Raw genomic sequence first — 26,870 nt, forward strand, 5'->3', positions numbered from 1 at the left:
AGAGGGCTATGGTGAAAAAGGAATTATCTTCCGTTCAAAACTGGAAAGAAGCTTTCTGAGAAACTGCTCTGTGTTCTGTTAATTCATCTCAGAGAGTTACATCTTTCCCTTCAAGAAGCCTTTCGCTAAGGTTGTTCTTGTGGAATTCGCAAAGTGATATTTGGAAGCCCATAGAGCGCTATGGTGAAAAAGGAAATATCTTCAGTTCAAAACTGGAAAGAAGCTTTCTGAGAAACTGCTCTGTGTTCTGTTAATTCATCTCACAGAGTTACATCTTTCCCTTCAAGAAGCCTTTCGGTAAGGCTGTTCTTGTGTAAATGGTAAAGTGATATTTGGAAGCCCATAGAGGGCTATTTTGAAAAACGAAATATCTTCCATTCAAAACTGGAAAGAAGCTTTCTGATAAACTACTCTGTGTTCTGTTAATTCAACTCACAGAGTTACATCTTTCCCTTCAAGAAGCCTTTCGCTAAGGCTGTTCTTGGTGAATTGGCAAAGTGATATTTGGAAGTCCATGGAGGGCTACTGTGAAAAAGGAAATATCTTGCGTTCAATATTGGAAAGAAGCTTTCTGAGAAACTGCTCTGTGTTCTGTTAATTCATCTCACAAAGTTACATCTTTCCCTTCAAGAAACCTTTCGCTAAGTCTGTTCCTGTGGAATTGGCAAAGTGATATTTGGAAGCCCATAGAGGGCTATGGTGAAAAAGGAAATATCTTCCGTTCAAAACTGGAAAGAAGTTTCTGATAAACTGCTCTGTGTTCTGTTAATTCAACTCACAGAGTTACATCTTTCCCTTCAAGGAGACTTTCGCAAAGGCTGTTCTTGTGGAATTGGCAAAGTGATATTTGGAAGTCCATGAAGAGCTACTCTGAAAAAGGAAATATCTTGCGTTCAATATTGGAAAGAAGCTTTCTGAGAAACTACTCTGTGTTCTGTTAATTCATCTCACAGAGTTACATCTTTCCCTTCAAGAAGCCTTTCGCTAAGGCTGTTCTTGTGGAATTGGCAAATGGATATTTGGAAGCCCATAGAGGGCTATGGTGAAAAAGGAAATGTGTTCCGTCCAAAACTGGAAAGAAGCTTTCTGAGAAACTGCTCTGTGTTCTGTTAATTCATCTCACAGAGTTGCATCTTTCCATTCAAGAAGCCATTCGCTAAGGGTGTTCTTGTGGAATACGCAAAGTGATATTTGGAAGCCTATAGAGGGCTACGGTGAAATAGGAAATATCTTCCGTTCATAACTGGAAAGAAGCTTTCTGAGAAACTGCTCTGTGTTCTGTTAATTCATCTCACAGAGTTACATCTTTCCCTTCAAGAAGCCTTTCGCTAAGGCTGTTCTTGTGGAATTGGCAAAGTGGTATTTGGAAGCCCCAAGAGGGCTATGGTGAAAAAGAAAATATATTCCCTTCAAAACTGGAAAGAAGCTTTCTGAGAAACTGCTCTGTGTTCCGTTAATTCATCTCACAGAGTTACATCTTTCCCTTCAAGAAGCCTTTCGGTAAGGCTGTTCTTGTGGAATTGGCAAAGTGATATTTGGAAGCCCATAGAGGGCTACGGTGAAAAAGGAAATATCTTCCGTTCATAACTGGAAAGAAGCTTTCTGAGAAACTGCTCTGTGTTCTGTTAATTCATCTCTCAGAGTTATATCTTTCCCTTCAAGAAGACTTTCGCTAAGGCTGTTCTTGTGGAATTGGCAAAGGGATATTTGGAAGCCCATAGAGGGCTATGGTGAAAAAGGAAATATCTTCCGTTCAAAACTGGAAAGAAGCTTTCTGAGAAACTGCTCTGTGTTCTGTTAATTCATCTCACAGAGTTACATCTTTCCCTTCAAGAAGCCTTTCGCTAAGGCTGTTCTTGTGGAATTGGTAAAGTGATATTTGGAAGCCCATAGATGGCTATGGTGAAAAACGAAATATCTTCCGTTCAAAACTGGAAAGAAGTTTCTGATAAACTGCTCTGTGTTCTGTTAATTCAACTCACAGATTTACATCTTTCCCTTCAAGGAGCCTTTCGCAAAGGCTGTTCTTGTGGGATTGGCAAAGTGATATTTGGAAGTCCATGAAGAGCTACTCTGAAAAAGGAAATATCTTGCGTTCAATATTGGAAAGAAGCTTTCTGAGAAACTACTCTGTGTTCTGTTAATTCATCTCACAGAGTTACATCTTTCCCTTCAAGAAGCCTTTCGCTAAGGCTGTTCTTGTGGAATTGGCAAATGGATATTTGGAAGCCCATAGAGGGCTATGGTGAAAAAGGAAATGTGTTCCGTCCAAAACTGGAAAGAAGCTTTCTGAGAAACTGCTCTGTGTTCTGTTAATTCATCTCACAGAGTTGCATCTTTCCATTCAAGAAGCCATTCGCTAAGGCTGTTCTTGTGGAATTGGCAAAGTGTTATTTGGAAGCCCATAGAGGGCTACGGTGAAAAAGGAAATATCTTCCGTTCAAAACTGGAAAGAAGCTTTCTGAGAAACTGCTCTGTGTTCTCTTAATTCATCTCTCAGAGTTATATCTTTCCCTTCAAGAAGACTTTCGCTAAGGCTGTTCTTGTGGAATTGGCAAAGGGATATTTGGAAGCCCATAGAGGGCTATGGTGAAAAAGGAAATATCTTCCGTTCAAAACTGGAAAGAAGCTTTCTGAGAAACTGCTCTGTGTTCTGTTAATTCATCTCACAGAGTTACATCTTTCCCTTCAAGAAGCCTTTCGCTAAGGCTGTTCTTTTTGAACTGGCAAAGGGATATTTGGAAGCCCATAGAGGGCTACGTTGAAAAACGAAATATCTTCCGTTCAAAACTGGAAAGAAGCTTTCTGAGAAACTGCTCTGTGTTCTGTTAATTCATCTCACAGAGTTACATCTTTCCCTTCAAGAAGCCTTTCGCTAAGGCTGTTCTTGTGGAATTGGCAAAGTGATATTTGGAAGTCCATGAAGGGCTACGGTGAAAAAGGAAATATCTTGCGTTCAATATTGGAAAGAAGCTTTCTGAGAAACTGCTCTGTGTTCTGTTAATTCATCTCACAGAGTTACATCTTTCCCTTCTAGAAGCCTTTCGCTAAGGCTGTTCTTGTGAAATTGGCAAAGGGATATCTGGAAGCCCATAGAGGGCTATGGTGAAAAAGGAAATATCTTCCGTTCAAAACTTTAAAGAAGCTTTCTGAGAAACTGCTCTGTGTTCTGTTAATTCATCTCACAGAGTTACATCTTTCCCTTCAATAAGCCTTTCGCTAAGGCTGTTCTTGTGGAATTGGCAAAGTGATATTTGGAAGCCCATAGAGGGCTATGGTGAAAAAAAAAAATCTTCCTTTCAAAACTGGAAAGAAGCTTTCTGAGAAACTGCTCTGTGTTCTGTTAATTCATCTCACAGAGTTACATCTTTCCCTTCAAGAAGCCTTTCGCTAAGGCTGTTCTTGTGGAATTGGCAAAGGAATATTTGGAAGCGCATAGAGGGCTACGGTGAAAAAGGAAGTATCTTCCGTTCAAAATTGGAAAGATGTTTTCTGAGAAACTGCTCTGTGTTCTGTTAATTCATCTCACAGAGTTACATCTTTCCCTTCAAGAATCCTTTCGCTAAGGCTGTTCTTGTGGAATTGGCAAAGTGATATTTGGAAGCCCATAGAGGGCTATATTGAAAAAGGAAATATGTTCCGTCCAAAACTGGAAAGAAGCTTTCTGAGAAACTGCTCTGTGTTCTGTTAATTCATCTCACAGACTTGCATCTTTCCATTTAAGAAGCCATTCGCTAAGGGTGTTCTTGTGGAATACGCAAAGTGATATTTGGAAGCCTATAGAGGGCTACGGTGAAATAGGAAATATCTTCCGTTCAAAACTGGAAAGAAGCTTTCTGAGAAACTGCTCTGTGTTCTGTTAATTCATCTCACGGAGTTACATCTTTCCCTTCAAGAAGCCTTTCGCTAAGGCTGTTCTTGTTGAACTGGCAAAGGGATATTTGGAAGCCCATAGAGGGCTACGGTGAAAAACGAAATATCTTCCGTTCAAAACTGGAAAGAAGCTTTCTGAGAAACTGCTCTGTGTTCTGTTAATTCATCTCACGGAGTTACATCTTTCCCTTCAAGAAGCCTTTCGCTAAGGCTGCTCTTGTGGAATTGGCAAAGTGATATTTGGAAGCCCAAAGAGGGCTATGGTGATAAAGGAAATATCTTCCGTTCAGAACTGGAAAGAAGCTTTCTGAGAAACTGCTCTGTGTTCTGTTAATTCATCTCACAGAGTTACATCTTTCCCTTCAAAAGCCTTTCACTAAGGATGTTCTTGTGGAATTTGTAAAGTGATATTTGGAAGCCCATAGAGGGCTAAGGTGAAAAACGAAATATCTTCCGTTCAAAACTGGAAACAAGCTTTCTGATAAACTGCTCTGTGTTCTGTTAATTCAACTCACAGATTTACATCTTTCCCTTCAAGGAGCCTTTCGCAAAGGCTGTTCTTGTGGAATTGGCAAAGTGATATTTGGTAGTCCATGAAGGGCTACTCTGAAAAAGGAAATATCTTGTGTTCAATATTGGAAAGAAGCTTTCTGAGAAACTACTCTGTGTTCTGTTAATTCATCTCACAGAGTTACATCTTTCCCTTCAAGAAGCCTTTCGATAAGGCTGTTCTTGTGGAATTGGCAAAGGGATATTTGGAAGCCCATAGAGGGCTATGGTGAAAAAGGAAATATCTTCCGTTCAAAACTGGAAAGAAGCTTTCTGAGAAAACTGCTCTGTGTTCTGTTAATTCATCTCACAGAGTTACATCTTTCCCTTCAAGAAGCCTTTGGCTAAGGCTGTTCTTGTGGAATTGGCAAAGTGATATTTCGAAGCCCATAGAGGGCTATATTGAAAAAGGAAATATGTTCCGTCCAAAACTGGAAAGAAGCTTTCTGAGAAACTGCTCTGTGTTCTGTTAATTCATCTCACAGAGTTACATCTTTCCCTTCAAGAAGCCTTTTGCTAAGGCTGTTCATGTGGAATTGGCAAAGGGATATTTGGAAGCCCATAGAGGGCTATTGTGAAAAAGGAAATATCTTCCGTTCAATACTGGAAAGAAGCTTTTTGAGAAACTGCTCTGTGTTCTGTTAATTCATCTCACCGAGTTACATCTTTCCCTTCAAGAAGCCTTTCGCTAAGGCTGTTTTGTTGAATTGACAAAGGGGTATTTGGAAGCCCATAGAGGGCTATGGTGAAAAAGGAATTATCTTCCATTCAAAACTGGAAAGAAGCTTTCGGAGAAACTGCTCTGTGTTCTGTTAATTCATCTCACAGAGTTACATCTTTCCCTTCAAGAAGCCTTTCGCTAACGCTGTTCTTGTGGAATTGGCAAAGTGATATTTGGAAGCCCATAGAGGGCTATGGTGAAAAGGGAAATATCTTCCTTTCAAAACTGGAAAGAAGCTTTCTGAGAAACTGCTCTGTGTTCTGTTAATTCATCTCACAGAGTTACATCTTTCCCTTCAAGAAGCCTTTCGCTAAGGCTGTTCTTGTGAAATTGGCAAAGGGATATCTGGAAGCCCATAGAGGGCTCTGGTGAAAAAGGAAATATCTTCCGTTCAAAACTTTAAAGAAGCTTTCTGAGAAACTGCTCTGTGTTCTGTTAATTCATCTCACAGAGTTACATCTTTCCCTTCAAGAAGCCTTTCGCTAAGGCTGTTCTTGTTGAACTGGCAAAGGGATATTTGGAAGCCCATAGAGGGCGACGGTGAAAAACGAAATATCTTCCGTTCAAAACTGGAAAGAAGCTTTCTGAGAAACTGCTCTGTGTTCTGTTAATTCATCTCACAGAGTTACATCTTTCCCTTCAAGAAGCCTTTCGCTAAGGTTGTTCTTGTGGAATTGGCAAAGTGATATTTGCAAGCCCATAGATGGCTATGGTGAAAAAGGAAATATCTTCCATTCAAAACTGGAAAGAAGCTTTCTGAGAAACTGCTCTGTGTTCTGTTAATTCATCTCACAGAGTTACATCTTTCTCTTCAAGAAGCCTTTCGCTAAGGCTGTTCTTGTGGAATTGGCAAAGGGATATTTGGAAGCCCATAGAGGGCTATGGTGAAAAAGGAAATATCTTCCGTTCAAAACTGGAAAGAAGCTTTCTGAGAAACTGCTCTGTGTTCTGTTAATTCATCTCACAGAGTTACATCTTTCCCTTCAAGAAGCCTTTCGCTAAGGTTGTTCATGTGGAATTGGCAAAGGGATATTTCGAAGCCCATGGAGGGCTATGGTGAAAAAGGAAATATCTTCCGTTCAAAACTGGAAAGAAGCTTTTTGAGAAACTGCTCTGTGTTCTGTGAATTCATCTCACAGAGTTACATCTTTCTCTTCAAGAAGCCTTTCGCTAAGGCTGTTTTGTTGAATTGGCAAAGGGGTATTTGGAAGCCCATGGAGGGCTATGGTGAAAAAGGAATTATCTTCCATTCAAAACTGGAAAGAAGCTTTCGGAGAAACTGCCCTGTGTTCTGTTAATTCATCTCACAGAGTTACATCTTTCCCTTCAAGAAGCCTTTCGCTAAGGCTGTTCTTGTGGAATTGGCAAAGTGATATTTGGAAGCTATTAGAGGGCTTGGTGAAAAAGGAAATATCTTCCTTTCAAAACTGGAAAGAAGCTTTCTGAGAAACTGCTCTGTATTCTGTTAATTCATCTCACAGAGTTACATCTTTCCCTTCAAGAAGCCTTTCGCTAAGGCTGTTCTTGTGAAATTGGCAAAGCGATATCTGGAAGCCCATAGAGGGCTACGGTGAAAAAGGAAATATCTTCCGTTCAAAACTGGAAAGAAGCTTTCTGAGAAACTGCTCTGTGTTCTGTTAATTCATCTCACAGAGTTACATCTTTCCCTTCAAGAAGCCTTTCGCTAAGACTGTTCTTGTGGAATTGGCAAAGAGATATTTGGAAGCCCATTGAGGGCTATGGTGAAAAAGGAAGTATCTTCCGTTCAAAACTGGAAAGAAACTTTCTGAGAAACTGCTCTGTGTTCTGTTAATTCATCTCACAGAGTCACATCGTTCCCTTCAAGAAGCCTTTCGCTAAGGGTGTTCTTCTGGAATTGGCAAAGGGATATTTGGAAGCCCATTAAGGGCTATGGTGAAAAACGAAATAACTTCCGTTCAAAACTGGAAAGAAGCTTTCTGAGAAACTGCTCTGTGTTCTGTTAATTCATCTCACAGAGTTACATCTTTCCCTTCAAGAAGCCTTTTGCTAAGGCTGTTCATGTGGAATTGGCAAAGGGATATTTGGAAGCCCATAGAGGGCTATTGTGAAAAAGGAAATATCTTCCGTTCAATACTGGAAAGAAGCTTTTTGAGAAACTGCTCTGTGTTCTGTTAATTCATCTCACCGAGTTACATCTTTCCCTTCAAGAAGCCTTTCGCTAAGGCTGTTTTGTTGAATTGACAAAGGGGTATTTGGAAGCCCATAGAGGGCTATGGTGAAAAAGGAATTATCTTCCATTCAAAACTGGAAAGAAGCTTTCGGAGAAACTGCTCTGTGTTCTGTTAATTCATCTCACAGAGTTACATCTTTCCCTTCAAGAAGCCTTTCGCTAACGCTGTTCTTGTGGAATTGGCAAAGTGATATTTGGAAGCCCATAGAGGGCTATGGTGAAAAGGGAAATATCTTCCTTTCAAAACTGGAAAGAAGCTTTCTGAGAAACTGCTCTGTGTTCTGTTAATTCATCTCACAGAGTTACATCTTTCCCTTCAAGAAGCCTTTCGCTAAGGCTGTTCTTGTGAAATTGGCAAAGGGATATCTGGAAGCCCATAGAGGGCTCTGGTGAAAAAGGAAATATCTTCCGTTCAAAACTTTAAAGAAGCTTTCTGAGAAACTGCTCTGTGTTCTGTTAATTCATCTCACAGAGTTACATCTTTCCCTTCAAGACGCCTTTCGCTAAGGCTGTTCTTGTGGAATTGGCAAAGTGATATTTCGAAGCCCATTGAGGGCTATGGTGAAAAAGGAAGTATCTTCCGTTCAAAACTGGAAAGAAGCTTTCTGAGAAACTGCTCTGTGTTCTGTTAATTCATCTCACAGTGTTACATCGTTCCCTTCAAGAAGCCTTTCGCTAAGGCTGTTCTTGTGGAGTTGGCAAAGTGATATTTGGAATCCCATAGAGGGCTATGGTGAAAAAGTAAATATGTTCCCTCCAAATCTGGAAAGAAGCTTTCTGAGAAACTGCTCTGTGTTCTGTTAATTCATCTCACAGAGTTGCATCTTTCCATTCAAGAAGCCATTCGCTAAGGGTGTTCTTCTGGAATACGCAAAGTGATATTTGGAAGCCTATAGAGGGCTACGGTGAAATAGGAAATATCTTCCGTTCAAAACTAGAAAGAAGCTTTCTGAGAAACTGCTCTGTGTTCTGTTAATTCATCTCACAGAGTTACATCTTTCCCTTCAAGAAGCCTTTCGCTAAGGCTGTTCTTGTTGAACTGGCAAAGGGATATTTGGAAGCCCATAGAGGGCGACGGTGAAAAACGAAATATCTTCCGTTCAAAACTGGAAAGAAGCTTTCTGAGAAACTGCTCTGTGTTCTGTTAATTCATCTCACAGAGTTACATCTTTCCCTTCAAGAAGCCTTTCGCTAAGGTTGTTCTTGTGGAATTGGCAAAGTGATATTTGCAAGCCCATAGATGGCTATGGTGAAAAAGGAAATATCTTCCATTCAAAACTGGAAAGAAGCTTTCTGAGAAACTGCTCTGTGTTCTGTTAATTCATCTCACAGAGTTACATCTTTCTCTTCAAGAAGCCTTTCGCTAAGGCTGTTCTTGTGGAATTGGCAAAGGGATATTTGGAAGCCCATAGAGGGCTATGGTGAAAAAGGAAATATCTTCCGTTCAAAACTGGAAAGAAGCTTTCTGAGAAACTGCTCTGTGTTCTGTTAATTCATCTCACAGAGTTACATCTTTCCCTTCAAGAAGCCTTTCGCTAAGGTTGTTCATGTGGAATTGGCAAAGGGATATTTCGAAGCCCATGGAGGGCTATGGTGAAAAAGGAAATATCTTCCGTTCAAAACTGGAAAGAAGCTTTTTGAGAAACTGCTCTGTGTTCTGTGAATTCATCTCACAGAGTTACATCTTTCTCTTCAAGAAGCCTTTCGCTAAGGCTGTTTTGTTGAATTGGCAAAGGGGTATTTGGAAGCCCATGGAGGGCTATGGTGAAAAAGGAATTATCTTCCATTCAAAACTGGAAAGAAGCTTTCGGAGAAACTGCCCTGTGTTCTGTTAATTCATCTCACAGAGTTACATCTTTCCCTTCAAGAAGCCTTTCGCTAAGGCTGTTCTTGTGGAATTGGCAAAGTGATATTTGGAAGCTATTAGAGGGCTTGGTGAAAAAGGAAATATCTTCCTTTCAAAACTGGAAAGAAGCTTTCTGAGAAACTGCTCTGTATTCTGTTAATTCATCTCACAGAGTTACATCTTTCCCTTCAAGAAGCCTTTCGCTAAGGCTGTTCTTGTGAAATTGGCAAAGCGATATCTGGAAGCCCATAGAGGGCTACGGTGAAAAAGGAAATATCTTCCGTTCAAAACTGGAAAGAAGCTTTCTGAGAAACTGCTCTGTGTTCTGTTAATTCATCTCACAGAGTTACATCTTTCCCTTCAAGAAGCCTTTCGCTAAGACTGTTCTTGTGGAATTGGCAAAGAGATATTTGGAAGCCCATTGAGGGCTATGGTGAAAAAGGAAGTATCTTCCGTTCAAAACTGGAAAGAAACTTTCTGAGAAACTGCTCTGTGTTCTGTTAATTCATCTCACAGAGTCACATCGTTCCCTTCAAGAAGCCTTTCGCTAAGGGTGTTCTTGTGGAATTGGCAAAGGGATATTTGGAAGCCCGTTAAGGGCTATGGTGAAAAACGAAATAACTTCCGTTCAAAACTGGAAAGAAGCTTTCTGAGAAACTGCTCTGTGTTCTGTTAATTCATCTCACAGAGTTACATCTTTCCCTTCAAGAATCCTTTCGCTAAGGCTGTTCTTGTGGAATTGGCAAAGGGATATTTGGAAGCCCATAGAGGGCTATGGTGAAAAAGGAAATATGTTCCGTCCAAAACTGGAAAGAAGCTTTCTGAGAAACTACTCTGTGTTCTGTTAATTCATCTCACAGAGTTGCATCTTTCCATTCAAGAAACCATTCGCTAAGGGTGTTCTTCTGGAATACGCAAAGTGATATTTGGAAGCCTATAGAGGGCTACGGTGAAACAGGAAATATCTTCCGTTCAAAACTGGAAAGAAGCTTTCTGAGAAACTGCTCTGTGTTCTGTTAATTCATCTCACAGAGTTACATCTTTCCCTTCAAGGAGCCTTTCGCTAAGGCTGTTCTTGTGGAATTGGCAAAGTGGTATTTGGAAGCCCAAAGAGGGCTATGGTGAAAAAGAAAATGTCTTCCGTTCAAAACTGGAAAGAAGCTTTCTGAGAAACTGCTCTGTGTTCTGTTAATTCATCTCACAGAGTTACATCTTTCCCTTCAAGAAGCCTTTCGCTAAGGCTGTTCTTGTGGAATTGGCAAAGTGATATTTGGAAGCCCATAGCGGGCTATGGTGAAAAACGAAATATCGGTGTGCTGCACCCATCAACTCGTCACCAACATGGCACAAGTATACATATGTAGCAAACCTGCACGTTGTGCACATGTACCCTACAACTTGAAGTTTAATAATAAAAAATAAATTAAAAAAAAAAAAGAAAAAAAAAAAAAGAAAAACGAAATATCTTCCGTTCAAAAGTGGAAAGAAGCTTTCTGATAAACTGCTCTGTGTTCTGTTAATTCAATTCACAGAGATACATCTTTGCCTTCAAGGAGCCTTTCGCTAAGGCTGTTCTTGTGGAATTGGCAAAGTGATATTTGGAAGTCCATGAAGGGCTACTGTGAAAAAGGAAATATCTTGCGTTCAATATTGGAAAGAAGCTTTCTGAGAAACTGCTCTGTGTTCTGTTAATTCATCTCACAGAGTTACATCTTTCCCTTCAAGAAGCCTTTCGCTAAGGCTGTTCTTGTGGAATTGGCAAAGTGATATTTGGAAGCCCATAGAGGGCTATGGTGAAAAAGGAAATATCTTCCGTTCAAAACTGGAAAGAAGCTTTCTGAGAAACTGCTCTGTGTTCTGTTAATTCATCTCACAGAGTTACATCTTTCCCTTCAAGAAGCCTTTCGCTAAGGCTGTTCTTGTGGAATTGGCAAAGTGATATTTCAAAGCCCATTGAGGGCTATGGTGAAAAAGGAAATATCTTCCGTTCAAAACTGGAAAGAAGCTTTCTGAGAAACTGCTCTGTGTTCTGTTAATTCATCTCAAAGAGTTACATCTTTCCCTTCAAGAAGCCTTTCGCTAAGGCTGTTCTTGTGGAATTGGCAAAGGGGTATTTGGAAGACCATAGAGGGCTATGGTGAAAAAGGAATTATCTTCCGTTCAAAACTGGAAAGAAGCTTTCTGAGAAACTGCTCTGTGTTCTGTTAATTCATCTCACAGAGTTACATCTTTCCCTTCAAGAAGCCTTTCGCTAAGGCTGTTCTTGTGGAAATGGCAAAGGGATATTTGGAAGCCCATAGAGGGCTATGTTGAAAAAGTAAATACCTTCCGTTCAAAACTGGAAAGAAGCTTTCTGAGAAACTGCTCTGTGTTCTGTTAATTCATCTCACAGAGTTACATCTTTCCCTTCAAGAAGCCTTTCGCTAAGGCTGTTCTTGTGGAATTGGCAAAGGGATATTTTCAAGCCCATAGAAGGCTATGGTGAAAAAGGAAATATCTTCCGTTCAAAACTGGAAAGAAGCTTTCTGAGAAACTGCTCTGTGTTCTGTTCATTCATCTCAGAGAGTTACATCTTTCCCTTCAAGAAGCCTTTCGCTAAGGGTGTTCTTGGTGAATTGGCAAAGTGATATTTGGAAGTCCATGGAGGGCTACTGTGAAAAAGGAAATATCTTGCGTTCAATATTGGAAAGAAGCTTTTTGGGAAACTGCTCTGTGTTCTGTTAATTCATCTCACAAAGTTACATCTTTCCCTTCAAGAAACCTTTCGCTAAGGCTGTTCTTGTGGAATTGGCAAAGTGATATTTCGAAGCCCATTGAGGGCTATGGTGAAAAAGGAAGTATCTTCCGTTCAAAACTGGAAAGAAGCTTTCTGAGAAACTGCTCTGTGTCCTGTTAATTCATCTCACAGAGTTGCATCTTTCCATTCAAGAAGCCATTCGCTAAGGGTGTTCTTGTGGAATACGCAAAGTGATATTTGGAAGCCTATAGAGGGCTACCGTGAAATAGGAAATATCTTCCGTTCAAAACTGGAAAGAAGCTTTCTGAGAAACTGCTCTGTGTTCTGTTAATTCATCTCACAGAGTTACATCTTTCCCTTCAAGAAGCCTTTCGCTAAGGCTGTTCTTGTGGAATTGGCAAAGTGGTATTTGGAAGCCCCAAGAGGGCTATGGTGAAAAAGAAAATATATTCCCTTCAAAACTGGAAAGAAGCTTTCTGAGAAACTGCTCTGTGTTCCGTTAATTCATCTCACAGAGTTACATCTTTCCCTTCAAGAAGCCTTTCGATAAGGCTGTTCTTGTGGAATTGGCAAAGTGATATTTGGAAGCCCATAGAGGGCTACGGTGAAAAAGGAAATATCTTCCGTTCAAAACTGGAAAGAAGCTTTCTGAGAAACTGCTCTGTGTTCTGTTAATTCATCTCTCAGAGTTATATCTTTCCCTTCAAGAAGACTTTCGCTAAGGCTGTTGTTGTGGAATTGGCAAAGGGATATTTGGAAGCCCATAGAGGGCTATGGTGAAAAAGGAAATATCTTCCGTTCAAAACTGGAAAGAAGCTTTCTGAGAAACTGCTCTGTGTTCTGTTAATTCATCTCACAGAGTTACATCTTTCCCTTCAAGAAGCCTTTCGCTAAGGCTGTTCTTGTGGAATTGGTAAAGTGATATTTGGAAGCCCATAGATGGCTATGGTGAAAAACGAAATATCTTCCGTTCAAAACTGGAAAGAAGTTTCTGATAAACTGCTCTGTGTTCTGTTAATTCAACTCACAGAGTTACATCTTTCCCTTCAAGGAGCCTTTCGCAAAGGCTGTTCTTGTGGAATTGGCAAAGTGATATTTGGAAGTCCATGAAGAGCTACTCTGAAAAAGGAAATATCTTGCGTTCAATATTGGAAAGAAGCTTTCTGAGAAACTACTCTGTGTTCTGTTAATTCATCTCACAGAGTTACATCTTTCCCTTCAAGAAGCCTTTCGCTAAGGCTGTTCTTGTGGAATTGGCAAATGGATATTTGGAAGCCCATAGAGGGCTATGGTGAAAAAGGAAATGTGTTCCGTCCAAAACTGGAAAGAAGCTTTCTGAGAAACTGCTCTGTGTTCTGTTAATTCATCTCACAGAGTTGCATCTTTCCATTCAAGAAGCCATTCGCTAAGGGTGTTCTTGTGGAATACGCAAAGTGATATTTGGAAGCCTATAGAGGGCTACGGTGAAATAGGAAATATCTTCCGTTCAAAACTGGAAAGAAGCTTTCTGAGAAACTGCTCTGTGTTCTGTTAATTCATCTCACAGAGTTACATCTTTCCCTTCAAGAAGCCTTTCGCTAAGGCTGTTCTTGTGGAATTGGCAAAGTGGTATTTGGAAGCCCCAAGAGGGCTATGGTGAAAAAGAAAATATATTCCCTTCAAAACTGGAAAGAAGCTTTCTGAGAAAGTGCTCTGTGTTCCGTTAATTCATCTCACAGAGTTACATCTTTCCCTTCAAGAAGCCTTTCGATAAGGCTGTTCTTGTGGAATTGGCAAAGTGATATTTGGAAGCCCATAGAGGGCTACGGTGAAAAAGGAAATATCTTCCGTTCAAAACTGGAAAGAAGCTTTCTGAGAAACTGCTCTGTGTTCTGTTAATTCATCTCTCAGAGTTATATCTTTCCCTTCAAGAAGACTTTCGCTAAGGCTGTTCTTGTGGAATTGGCAAAGGGATATTTGGAAGCCCATAGAGGGCTATGGTGAAAAAGGAAATATCTTCCGTTCAAAACTGGAAAGAAGCTTTCTGAGAAACTGCTCTGTGTTCTGTTAATTCATCTCACAGAGTTACATCTTTCCCGTCAAGAAGCCTTTCGGCCTTTCGCTAAGGCTGTTCTTTTTGAACTGGCAAAGGGATATTTGGAAGCCCATAGAGGGCTACGTTGAAAAACGAAATATCTTCTGTTCAAAACTGGAAAGAAGCTTTCTGAGAAACTGCTCTGTGTTCTGTTAATTCATCTCACAGAGTTACATCTTTCCCTTCAAGAAGCCTTTCGCTAAGGCTGTTCTTGTGGAATTGGAAAAGTGATATTTGGAAGCCCATAGAGGGCTATGGTGAAAAAGGAAATATCTTCCGTTCAAAACTGGAAAGAAGCATTCTGAGAAACTGTGCTTTGTTCTGTTAATTCATCTCACAGAGTTACATCTTTCTCTTCAAGAAGCCTTTCGCTAAGGCTGTTCTTGTGGAATTGGCAAAGGGATATTTGGAAGCCCATAGAGGGCTATGGTGAAAAAGGAAATATCTTCCGTTCAAAACTGGAAAGAAGCTTTCTGAGAAACTGCTCTGTGTTCTGTTAATTCATCTCACAGAGTTACATCTTTCCCTTCAAGAAGCCTTTCGCTAAGGCTGTTCTTGTGGATTTGGTAAAGTGATATTTGGAAGCCCATAGAGGGCTATGTTGAAAAACGAAATATCTTCCCTTCAAAACTGGAAAGAATCTTTCTGATAAACTGCTCTGTGTTCTGTTAATTCAACTCACAGAGTTACATCTTTCCCTTCAAGGAGCCTTTCGCTAAGGCTGTTCTTGTGGAATTGGCAAAGTGATATTTGGAAGTCCATGAAGGGCTACTGTGAAAAAGGAAATATCTTGCGTTCAATATTGGAAAGAAGCTTTCTGAGAAACTGCTCTGTGTTCTGTTAATTCATCTCACAGAGTTACATCTTTCCCTTCTAGAAGCCTTTCGCTAAGGCTGTTCTTGTGGAATTGGCAAAGTGATATTTGGAAGCCCATAGAGGGCTATGGTGAAAAAGGAAATATCTTCCGTTCAAAACTGGAAAGAAGCTTTCTGAGAAACTGCTCTGTGTTCTGTTAATTCATCTCACAGAGTTACATCTTTCCCTTAAAGAAAACTTTCGCTAAGGCTGTTCTTGTGGAATTGGCAAAGTGGTATTTGGAAGCCCATGGAGGGCTACGGTGAAAAAGGATATACCTTCCGTTCAAAACTGGAAAGAAGCTTTCTGAGAAACTGCTCTGTGTTCTGTTAATTCATCTCACAGAGTTACATCTTTCCCTTCAAGAAGCCTTTCGCTAAGGTTGTTCATGTGGAATTGGCAAAGGGATATTTCGAAGCCCATGGAGGGCTATGGTGAAAAAGGAAATATCTTCCGTTCAAAACTGGAAAGAAGCTTTTTGAGAAACTGCTCTGTGTTCTGTTAATTCATCTCTCAGAGTTATATCTTTCCCTTCAAGAAGACTTTCGCTAAGGCTGTTCTTGTGGAATTGGCAAAGGGGTATTTGGAAGCCCATAGAGGGCTATGGTGAAAAAGGAAATATCTTCCGTTCAAAACTGGAAAGAAGCTTTCTGAGAAACTGCTCTGTGTTCTGTTAATTCATCTCACAGAGTTACATCTTTCCCTTCAAGAAGCCTTTCGCTAAGGCTGTTCTTTTTGAACTGGCAAAGGGATATTTGGAAGCCCATAGAGGGCTACGTTGAAAAACGAAATATCTTCCGTTCAAAACTGGAAAGAAGCATTCTGAGAAACTGTGCTGTGTTCTGTTAATTCATCTCACAGAGTTACATCTTTCTCTTCAAGAAGCCTTTCGCTAAGGCTGTTCTTGTGGAATTGGCAAAGGGATATTTGGAAGCCCATAGAGGGCTATGGTGAAAAAGGAAATATCTTCCGTTCAAAACTGGAAAGAAGCTTTCTGAGAAACTGCTCTGTGTTCTGTTAATTCATCTCACAGAGTTACATCTTTCCCTTCAAGAAGCCTTTCGCTAAGGCTGTTCTTGTGGATTTGGTAAAGTGATATTTGGAAGCCCATAGAGGGCTATGTTGAAAAACGAAATATCTTCCCTTCAAAACTTGAAAGAATCTTTCTGATAAACTGCTCTGTGTTCTGTTAATTCAACTCACAGAGTTACATCTTTCCCTTCAAGGAGCCTTTCGCTAAGGCTGTTCTTGTGGAATTGGCAAAGTGATATTTGGAAGTCCATGAAGGGCTACGGTGAAAAAGGAAATATCTTGCGTTCAATATTGGAAAGAAGCTTTCTGAGAAACTGCTCTGTGTTCTGTTAATTCATCTCACAGAGTTACATCTTTCCCTTCTAGAAGCCTTTCGCTAAGGCTGTTCTTGTGAAATTGGCAAAGGGATATCTGGAAGCCCATAGAGGGCTATGGTGAAAAAGGAAATATCTTCCGTTCAAAACTTTAAAGAAGCTTTCTGAAAAACTGCTCTGTGTTCTGTTAATTCATCTCACAGAGTTACATCTTTCCCTTCAATAAGCCTTTCGCTAAGGCTGTTCTTGTGGAATTGGCAAAGTGATATTTGGAAGCCCATAGAGGGCTATGGTGAAAAAAAAAATCTTCCTTTCAAAACTGGAAAGAAGCTTTCTGAGAAACTGCTCTGTGTTCTGTTAATTCATCTCACAGAGTTACATCTTTCCCTTCAAGAAGCCTTTCGCTAAGGCTGTTCTTGTGGAATTGGCAAAGGAATATTTGGAAGCGCATAGAGGGCTACGGTGAAAAAGGAAGTATCTTCCGTTCAAAATTGGAAAGATGTTTTCTGAGAAACTGCTCTGTGTTCTGTTAATTCATCTCACAGAGTTACATCTTTCCCTTCAAGAATCCTTTCGCTAAGGCTGTTCTTGTGGAATTGGCAAAGTGATATTTGGAAGCCCATAGAGGGCTATATTGAAAAAGGAAATATGTTCCGTCCAAAACTGGAAAGAAGCTTTCTGAGAAACTGCTCTGTGTTCTGTTAATTCATCTCACAGAGTTGCATCTTTCCATTTAAGAAGCCATTCGCTAAGGGTGTTCTTGTGGAATACGCAAAGTGATATTTGGAAGCCTATAGAGGGCTACGGTGAAATAGGAAATACCTTCCGTTCAAAACTGGAAAGAAGCTTTCTGAGAAACTGCTCTGTGTTCTGTTAATTCATCTCACGGAGTTACATCTTTCCCTTCAAGAAGCCTTTCGCTAAGGCTGTTCTTGTTGAACTGGCAAAGGGATATTTGGAAGCCCATAGAGGGCTACGGTGAAAAACGAAATATCTTCCGTTCAAAACTGGAAAGAAGCTTTCTGAGAAACTGCTCTGTGTTCTGTTAATTCATCTCACGGAGTTACATCTTTCCCTTCAAGAAGCCTTTCGCTAAGGCTGCTCTTGTGGAATTGGCAAAGTGATATTTGGAAGCCCAAAGAGGGCTATGGTGATAAAGGAAATATCTTCCGTTCAGAACTGGAAAGAAGCTTTCTGAGAAACTGCTCTGTGTTCTGTTAATTCATCTCACAGAGTTACATCTTTCCCTTCAAAAGCCTTTCACTAAGGCTGTTCTTGTGGAATTTGTAAAGTGATATTTGGAAGCCCATAGAGGGCTAAGGTGAAAAACGAAATATCTTCCGTTCAAAACTGGAAACAAGCTTTCTGATAAACTGCTCTGTGTTCTGTTAATTCAACTCACAGATTTACATCTTTCCCTTCAAGGAGCCTTTCGCAAAGGCTGTTCTTGTGGAATTGGCAAAGTGATATTTGGTAGTCCATGAAGGGCTACTCTGAAAAAGGAAATATCTTGTGTTCAATATTGGAAAGAAGCTTTCTGAGAAACTACTCTGTGTTCTGTTAATTCATCTCACAGAGTTACATCTTTCCCTTCAAGAAGCCTTTCGATAAGGCTGTTCTTGTGGAATTGGCAAAGTGATATTTGGAAGCCCATAGAGGGCTATGGTGAAAAAGGAAATATCTTCCGTTCAAAACTGGAAAGAAGCTTTCTGAGAAACTGCTCTGTGTTCTGTTAATTCATCTCACAGAGTTACATCTTTCCCTTCAAGAAGCCTTTCGCTAAGGCTGTTCTTGTGGAATTGGCAAAGTGATATTTGGAAGCCCATAGAGGGCTATATTGAAAAAGGAAATATGTTCCGTCCAAAACTGGAAAGAAGCTTTCTGAGAAACTGCTCTGTGTTCTGTTAATTCATCTCACAGAGTTACATCTTTCCCTTCAAGAAGCCTTTTGCTAAGGCTGTTCATGTGGAATTGGCAAAGGGATATTTGGAAGCCCATAGAGGGCTATTGTGAAAAAGGAAATATCTTCCGTTCAATACTGGAAAGAAGCTTTTTGAGAAACTGCTCTGTGTTCTGTTAATTCATCTCACCGAGTTACATCTTTCCCTTCAAGAAGCCTTTCGCTAAGGCTGTTTTGTTGAATTGGCAAAGGGGTATTTGGAAGCCCATAGAGGGCTATGGTGAAAAAGGAATTATCTTCCATTCAAAACTGGAAAGAAGCTTTCGGAGAAACTGCTCTGTGTTCTGTTAATTCATCTCACAGAGTTACATCTTTCCCTTCAAGAAGCCTTTCGCTAACGCTGTTCTTGTGGAATTGGCAAAGTGATATTTGGAAGCCCATAGAGGGCTATGGTGAAAAGGGAAATATCTTCCTTTCAAAACTGGAAAGAAGCTTTCTGAGAAACTGCTCTGTGTTCTGTTAATTCATCTCACAGAGTTACATCTTTCCCTTCAAGAAGCCTTTCGCTAAGGCTGTTCTTGTGAAATTGGCAAAGGGATATCTGGAAGCCCATAGAGGGCTCTGGTGAAAAAGGAAATATCTTCCGTTCAAAACTTTAAAGAAGCTTTCTGAGAAACTGCTCTGTGTTCTGTTAATTCATCTCACAGAGTTACATCTTTCCCTTCAAGACGCCTTTCGCTAAGGCTGTTCTTGTGGAATTGGCAAAGTGATATTTCGAAGCCCATTGAGGGCTATGGTGAAAAAGGAAGTATCTTCCGTTCAAAACTGGAAAGAAGCTTTCTGAGAAACTGCTCTGTGTTCTGTTAATTCATCTCACAGAGTTACATCGTTCCCTTCAAGAAGCCTTTCGCTAAGGCTGTTCTTGTGGAGTTGGCAAAGTGATATTTGGAATCCCATAGAGGGCTATGGTGAAAAAGGAAATATGTTCCCTCCAAATCTGGAAAGAAGCTTTCTGAGAAACTGCTCTGTGTTCTGTTAATTCATCTCACAGAGTTGCATCTTTCCATTCAAGAAGCCATTCGCTAAGGGTGTTCTTCTGGAATACGCAAAGTGATATTTGGAAGCCTATAGAGGGCTACGGTGAAATAGGAAATATCTTCGGTTCAAAACTAGAAAGAAGCTTTCTGAGAAACTGCTCTGTGTTCTGTTAATTCATCTCACAGAGTTACATCTTTCCCTTCAAGAAGCCTTTCGCTAAGGCTGTTCTTGTTGAACTGGCAAAGGGATATTTGGAAGCCCATAGAGGGCGACGGTGAAAAACGAAATATCTTCCGTTCAAAACTGGAAAGAAGCTTTCTGAGAAACTGCTCTGTGTTCTGTTAATTCATCTCACAGAGTTACATCTTTCCCTTCAAGAAGCCTTTCGCTAAGGTTGTTCTTGTGGAATTGGCAAAGTGATATTTGCAAGCCCATAGATGGCTATGGTGAAAAAGGAAATATCTTCCATTCAAAACTGGAAAGAAGCTTTCTGAGAAACTGCTCTGTGTTCTGTTAATTCATCTCACAGAGTTACATCTTTCTCTTCAAGAAGCCTTTCGCTAAGGCTGTTCTTGTGGAATTGGCAAAGGGATATTTGGAAGCCCATAGAGGGCTATGGTGAAAAAGGAAATATCTTCCGTTCAAAACTGGAAAGAAGCTTTCTGAGAAACTGCTCTGTGTTCTGTTAATTCATCTCACAGAGTTACATCTTTCCCTTCAAGAAGCCTTTCGCTAAGGTTGTTCATGTGGAATTGGCAAAGGGATATTTCGAAGCCCATGGAGGGCTATGGTGAAAAAGGAAATATCTTCCGTTCAAAACTGGAAAGAAGCTTTTTGAGAAACTGCTCTGTGTTCTGTGAATTCATCTCACAGAGTTACATCTTTCTCTTCAAGAAGCCTTTCGCTAAGGCTGTTTCGTTGAATTGGCAAAGGGGTATTTGGAAGCCCATGGAGGGCTATGGTGAAAAAGGAATTATCTTCCATTCAAAACTGGAAAGAAGCTTTCGGAGAAACTGCCCTGTGTTCTGTTAATTCATCTCACAGAGTTACATCTTTCCCTTCAAGAAGCCTTTCGCTAAGGCTGTTCTTGTGGAATTGGCAAAGTGATATTTGGAAGCTATTAGAGGGCTTGGTGAAAAAGGAAATATCTTCCTTTCAAAACTGGAAAGAAGCTTTCTGAGAAACTGCTCTGTATTCTGTTAATTCATCTCACAGAGTTACATCTTTCCCTTCAAGAAGCCTTTCGCTAAGGCTGTTCTTGTGAAATTGGCAAAGCGATATCTGGAAGCCCATAGAGGGCTACGGTGAAAAAGGAAATATCTTCCGTTCAAAACTGGAAAGAAGCTTTCTGAGAAACTGCTCTGTGTTCTGTTAATTCATCTCACAGAGTTACATCTTTCCCTTCAAGAAGCCTTTCGCTAAGGCTGTTCTTGTGGAATTGGCAAAGTGGTATTTGGAAACCCAAAGAGGGCTATGGTGAAAAAGGAAGTATCTTCCGTTCAAAACTGGAAAGAAACTTTCTGAGAAACTGCTCTGTGTTCTGTTAATTCATCTCACAGAGTCACATCGTTCCCTTCAAGAAGCCTTTCGCTAAGGGTGTTCTTGTGGAATTGGCAAAGGGATATTTGGAAGCCCATTAAGGGCTATGGTGAAAAACGAAATAACTTCCGTTCAAAACTGGAAAGAAGCTTTCTGAGAAACTGCTCTGTGTTCTGTTAATTCATCTCACAGAGTTACATCTTTCCCTTCAAGAAGCCTTTCGCTAAGGCTGTTCTTGTGGAATTGGCAAAGGGATATTTGGAAGCCCATAGAGGGCTATGGTGAAAAAGGAAATATGTTCCGTCCAAAACTGGAAAGAAGCTTTCTGAGAAACTACTCTGTGTTCTGTTAATTCATCTCACAGAGTTGCATCTTTCCATTCAAGAAACCATTCGCTAAGGGTGTTCTTCTGGAATACGCAAAGTGATATTTGGAAGCCTATAGAGGGCTACGGTGAAACAGGAAATATCTTCCGTTCAAAACTGGAAAGAAGCTTTCTGAGAAACTGCTCTGTGTTCTGTTAATTCATCTCACAGAGTTACATCTTTCCCTTCAAGGAGCCTTTCGCTAAGGCTGTTCTTGTGGAATTGGCAAAGTGGTATTTGGAAGCCCAAAGAGGGCTATGGTGAAAAAGAAAATGTCTTCCGTTCAAAACTGGAAAGAAGCTTTCTGAGAAACTGCTCTGTGTTCTGTTAATTCATCTCACAGAGTTACATCTTTCCCTTCAAGAAGCCTTTCGCTAAGGCTGTTCTTGTGGAATTGGCAAAGTGATATTTGGAAGCCCATAGCGGGCTATGGTGAAAAACGAAATATCGGTGTGCTGCACCCATCAACTCGTCACCAACATGGCACAAGTATACATATGTAGCAAACCTGCACGTTGTGCACATGTACCCTACAACTTGAAGTTTAATAATAAAAAATAAATTAAAAAAAAAAAAGAAAAAAATAAAAAGAAAAACGAAATATCTTCCGTTCAAAAGTGGAAAGAAGCTTTCTGATAAACTGCTCTGTGTTCTGTTAATTCAATTCACAGAGATACATCTTTGCCTTCAAGGAGCCTTTCGCTAAGGCTGTTCTTGTGGAATTGGCAAAGTGATATTTGGAAGTCCATGAAGGGCTACTGTGAAAAAGGAAATATCTTGCGTTCAATATTGGAAAGAAGCTTTCTGAGAAACTGCTCTGTGTTCTGTTAATTCATCTCACAGAGTTACATCTTTCCCTTCAAGAAGCCTTTCGCTAAGGCTGTTCTTGTGGAATTGGCAAAGTGATATTTGGAAGCCCATAGAGGGCTATGGTGAAAAAGGAAATATCTTCCGTTCAAAACTGGAAAGAAGCTTTCTGAGAAACTGCTCTGTGTTCTGTTAATTCATCTCACAGAGTTACATCTTTCCCTTCAAGAAGCCTTTCGCTAAGGCTGTTCTTGTGGAATTGGCAAAGTGATATTTCAAAGCCCATTGAGGGCTATGGTGAAAAAGGAAATATCTTCCGTTCAAAACTGGAAAGAAGCTTTCTGAGAAACTGCTCTGTGTTCTGTTAATTCATCTCAAAGAGTTACATCTTTCCCTTCAAGAAGCCTTTCGCTAAGGCTGTTCTTGTGGAATTGGCAAAGGGGTATTTGGAAGACCATAGAGGGCTAGGGTGAAAAAGGAATTATCTTCCGTTCAAAACTGGAAAGAAGCTTTCTGAGAAACTGCTCTGTGTTCTGTTAATTCATCTCACAGAGTTACATCTTTCCCTTCAAGAAGCCTTTCGCTAAGGCTGTTCTTGTGGAAATGGCAAAGGGATATTTGGAAGCCCATAGAGGGCTATGTTGAAAAAGTAAATACCTTCCGTTCAAAACTGGAAAGAAGCTTTCTGAGAAACTGCTCTGTGTTCTGTTAATTCATCTCACAGAGTTACATCTTTCCCTTCAAGAAGCCTTTCGCTAAGGCTGTTCTTGTGGAATTGGCAAAGGGATATTTTCAAGCCCATAGAAGGCTATGGTGAAAAAGGAAATATCTTCCGTTCAAAACTGGAAAGAAGCTTTCTGAGAAACTGCTCTGTGTTCTGTTCATTCATCTCAGAGAGTTACATCTTTCCCTTCAAGAAGCCTTTCGCTAAGGGTGTTCTTGGTGAATTGGCAAAGTGATATTTGGAAGTCCATGGAGGGCTACTGTGAAAAAGGAAATATCTTGCGTTCAATATTGGAAAGAAGCTTTTTGGGAAACTGCTCTGTGTTCTGTTAATTCATCTCACAAAGTTACATCTTTCCCTTCAAGAAACCTTTCGCTAAGGCTGTTCTTGTGGAATTGGCAAAGTGATATTTCGAAGCCCATTGAGGGCTATGGTGAAAAAGGAAGTATCTTCCGTTCAAAACTGGAAAGAAGCTTTCTGAGAAACTGCTCTGTGTCCTGTTAATTCATCTCACAGAGTTGCATCTTTCCATTCAAGAAGCCATTCGCTAAGGGTGTTCTTGTGGAATACGCAAAGTGATATTTGGAAGCCTATAGAGGGCTACGGTGAAATAGGAAATATCTTCCGTTCAAAACTGGAAAGAAGCTTTCTGAGAAACTGCTCTGTGTTCTGTTAATTCATCTCACAGAGTTACATCTTTCCCTTCAAGAAGCCTTTCGCTAAGGCTGTTCTTGTGGAATTGGCAAAGTGGTATTTGGAAGCCCCAAGAGGGCTATGGTGAAAAAGAAAATATATTCCCTTCAAAACTGGAAAGAAGCTTTCTGAGAAACTGCTCTGTGTTCCGTTAATTCATCTCACAGAGTTACATCTTTCCCTTCAAGAAGCCTTTCGATAAGGCTGTTCTTGTGGAATTGGCAAAGTGATATTTGGAAGCCCATAGAGGGCTACGGTGAAAAAGGAAATATCTTCCGTTCAAAACTGGAAAGAAGCTTTCTGAGAAACTGCTCTGTGTTCTGTTAATTCATCTCTCAGAGTTATATCTTTCCCTTCAAGAAGACTTTCGCTAAGGCTGTTGTTGTGGAATTGGCAAAGGGATATTTGGAAGCCCATAGAGGGCTATGGTGAAAAAGGAAATATCTTCCGTTCAAAACTGGAAAGAAGCTTTCTGAGAAACTGCTCTGTGTTCTGTTAATTCATCTCACAGAGTTACATCTTTCCCTTCAAGAAGCCTTTCGCTAAGGCTGTTCTTGTGGAATTGGTAAAGTGATATTTGGAAGCCCATAGATGGCTATGGTGAAAAACGAAATATCTTCCGTTCAAAACTGGAAAGAAGTTTCTGATAAACTGCTCTGTGTTCTGTTAATTCAACTCACAGAGTTACATCTTTCCCTTCAAGGAGCCTTTCGCAAAGGCTGTTCTTGTGGAATTGGCAAAGTGATATTTGGAAGTCCATGAAGAGCTACTCTGAAAAAGGAAATATCTTGCGTTCAATATTGGAAAGAAGCTTTCTGAGAAACTACTCTGTGTTCTGTTAATTCATCTCACAGAGTTACATCTTTCCCTTCAAGAAGCCTTTCGCTAAGGCTGTTCTTGTGGAATTGGCAAATGGATATTTGGAAGCCCATAGAGGGCTACGGTGAAAAAGGAAATGTGTTCCGTCCAAAACTGGAAAGAAGCTTTCTGAGAAACTGCTCTGTGTTCTGTTAATTCATCTCACAGAGTTGCATCTTTCCATTCAAGAAGCCATTCGCTAAGGGTGTTCTTGTGGAATACGCAAAGTGATATTTGGAAGCCTATAGAGGGCTACGGTGAAATAGGAAATATCTTCCGTTCAAAACTGGAAAGAAGCTTTCTGAGAAACTGCTCTGTGTTCTGTTAATTCATCTCACAGAGTTACATCTTTCCCTTCAAGAAGCCTTTCGCTAAGGCTGTTCTTGTGGAATTGGCAAAGTGGTATTTGGAAGCCCCAAGAGGGCTATGGTGAAAAAGAAAATATATTCCCTTCAAAACTGGAAAGAAGCTTTCTGAGAAAGTGCTCTGTGTTCCGTTAATTCATCTCACAGAGTTACATCTTTCCCTTCAAGAAGCCTTTCGATAAGGCTGTTCTTGTGGAATTGGCAAAGTGATATTTGGAAGCCCATAGAGGGCTACGGTGAAAAAGGAAATATCTTCCGTTCAAAACTGGAAAGAAGCTTTCTGAGAAACTGCTCTGTGTTCTGTTAATTCATCTCTCAGAGTTATATCTTTCCCTTCAAGAAGACTTTCGCTAAGGCTGTTCTTGTGGAATTGGCAAAGGGATATTTGGAAGCCCATAGAGGGCTATGGTGAAAAAGGAAATATCTTCCGTTCAAAACTGGAAAGAAGCTTTCTGAGAAACTGCTCTGTGTTCTGTTAATTCATCTCACAGAGTTACATCTTTCCCGTCAAGAAGCCTTTCGGCCTTTCGCTAAGGCTGTTCTTTTTGAACTGGCAAAGGGATATTTGGAAGCCCATAGAGGGCTACGTTGAAAAACGAAATATCTTCTGTTCAAAACTGGAAAGAAGCTTTCTGAGAAACTGCTCTGTGTTCTGTTAATTCATCTCACAGAGTTACATCTTTCCCTTCAAGAAGCCTTTCGCTAAGGCTGTTCTTGTGGAATTGGAAAAGTGATATTTGGAAGCCCATAGAGGGCTATGGTGAAAAAGGAAATATCTTCCGTTCAAAACTGGAAAGAAGCATTCTGAGAAACTGTGCTGTGTTCTGTTAATTCATCTCACAGAGTTACATCTTTCTCTTCAAGAAGCCTTTCGCTAAGGCTGTTCTTGTGGAATTGGCAAAGGGATATTTGGAAGCCCATAGAGGGCTATGGTGAAAAAGGAAATATCTTCCGTTCAAAACTGGAAAGAAGCTTTCTGAGAAACTGCTCTGTGTTCTGTTAGTTCATCTCACAGAGTTACATCTTTCCCTTCAAGAAGCCTTTCGCTAAGGCTGTTCTTGTGGATTTGGTAAAGTGATATTTGGAAGCCCATAGAGGGCTATGTTGAAAAACGAAATATCTTCCCTTCAAAACTTGAAAGAATCTTTCTGATAAACTGCTCTGTGTTCTGTTAATTCAACTCACAGAGTTACATCTTTCCCTTCAAGGAGCCTTTCGCTAAGGCTGTTCTTGTGGAATTGGCAAAGTGATATTTGGAAGTCCATGAAGGGCTACTGTGAAAAAGGAAATATCTTGCGTTCAATATTGGAAAGAAGCTTTCTGAGAAACTGCTCTGTGTTCTGTTAATTCATCTCACAGAGTTACATCTTTCCCTTCAAGAAGCCTTTCGCTAAGGCTGTTCTTGTGGAATTGGCAAAGTGATATTTGGAAGCCCATAGAGGGCTATGGTGAAAAAGGAAATATCTTCCGTTCAAAACTGGAAAGAAGCTTTCTGAGAAACTGCTCTGTGTTCTGTTAATTCATCTCACAGAGTTACATCTTTCCCTTAAAGAAAACTTTCGCTAAGGCTGTTCTTGTGGAATTGGCAAAGTGGTATTTGGAAGCCCATGGAGGGCTACGGTGAAAAAGGATATACCTTCCGTTCAAAACTGGAAAGAAGCTTTCTGAGAAACTGCTCTGTGTTCTGTTAATTCATCTCACAGAGTTACATCTTTCCCTTCAAGAAGCCTTTTGCTAAGGCTGTTCATGTGGAATTGGCAAAGGGATATTTGGAAGCCCATAGAGGGCTATTGTGAAAAAGGAAATATCTTCCGTTCAATACTGGAAAGAAGCTTTTTGAGAAACTGCTCTGTGTTCTGTTAATTCATCTCACCGAGTTACATCTTTCCCTTCAAGAAGCCTTTCGCTAAGGCTGTTTTGTTGAATTGGCAAAGGGGTATTTGGAAGCCCATAGAGGGCTATGGTGAAAAAGGAATTATCTTCCATTCAAAACTGGAAAGAAGCTTTCGGAGAAACTGCTCTGTGTTCTGTTAATTCATCTCACAGAGTTACATCTTTCCCTTCAAGAAGCCTTTCGCTAACGCTGTTCTTGTGGAATTGGCAAAGTGATATTTGGAAGCCCATAGAGGGCTATGGTGAAAAGGGAAATATCTTCCTTTCAAAACTGGAAAGAAGCTTTCTGAGAAACTGCTCTGTGTTTTGTTAATTCATCTCACAGAGTTACATCTTTCCCTTCAAGAAGCCTTTCGCTAAGGCTGTTCTTGTGGAATTGGCAAAGTGATATTTGGAAGCCCATAGCGGGCTATGGTGAAAAACGAAATATCGGTGTGCTGCACCCATCAACTCGTCACCAACATGGCACAAGTAT

This window comes from Chlorocebus sabaeus, chromosome X (genome assembly GCF_047675955.1).
Source record: "Chlorocebus sabaeus isolate Y175 chromosome X, mChlSab1.0.hap1, whole genome shotgun sequence".
NCBI classification, from domain to species: Eukaryota; Metazoa; Chordata; class Mammalia; order Primates; family Cercopithecidae; genus Chlorocebus; species Chlorocebus sabaeus.